The sequence below is a fragment of the Penaeus monodon genome, chromosome 13 (assembly GCF_015228065.2).
Source record: "Penaeus monodon isolate SGIC_2016 chromosome 13, NSTDA_Pmon_1, whole genome shotgun sequence".
Lineage (NCBI taxonomy): Eukaryota > Metazoa > Arthropoda > Malacostraca > Decapoda > Penaeidae > Penaeus > Penaeus monodon.
This window is the reverse complement of record NC_051398.1, coordinates 44,330,704-44,331,221: the sequence shown is the minus strand read 5'-3', so window position 1 is coordinate 44,331,221 and position 518 is coordinate 44,330,704. Positions and strand designations below refer to the sequence as shown.

General features: G+C 40.5%; 1 long non-coding RNA gene across 1 annotated transcript in view; it reads left to right on the top strand.

Moving 5' to 3' along the window:
* Positions 1-372: 372 nt before the first annotated feature.
* Positions 373-518, top strand: part of LOC119580349 — a 45,991-nt gene continuing 45,845 nt past the window's right edge. Inside the window, exon 1 of the long non-coding RNA XR_005229366.1 lies at positions 373-518. This exon is cut by the window's right edge and continues 20 nt beyond it. This is a non-coding gene — a long non-coding RNA (uncharacterized LOC119580349).

The following is a 518-nucleotide window of genomic DNA, read 5'->3' as shown; positions in this document are numbered from 1 at the left end:
ATTAAATTGTTATACGATTATACTGTTTTATAGGAAAATAAAATGGTCAAACTACCATAAAACTAGATTACTCAGCGCGAAGAGTTCATATACCCTTTTTTATAAAGAAGAAGCTTTTATGATTCGCGTTAAAATCAAGCATAGTTAGCAACTGAAATATCGAATCTTTGCCCATGTAACGCAATGCACATCCTGATATGCTGTTTACAGCATAATCTTAAATAAAATCATCTAATTCACAATGCGGTGGAAGTTATAGCGAGAAATGTTATAGAACACTACTCGGCTATAGATTCCAGAGCCTGGCGGTATCTGGCACCTATCCAGGTAGAGGTCGGATGGGTTACCTGCTGGTCAGTGTCGACTGTGCAGCGGTGGTGAGAGCGTGTGATTGTAGTGCTCACTTAAATCATCACTGGATCTCGCTGACGGCCGATAGAGTGATCGTTTTCGCATTTGATAAGGGAGATAAGCCAATACGGGATATTATACTTACTTGCCGCGGAGGAGAATGCCGT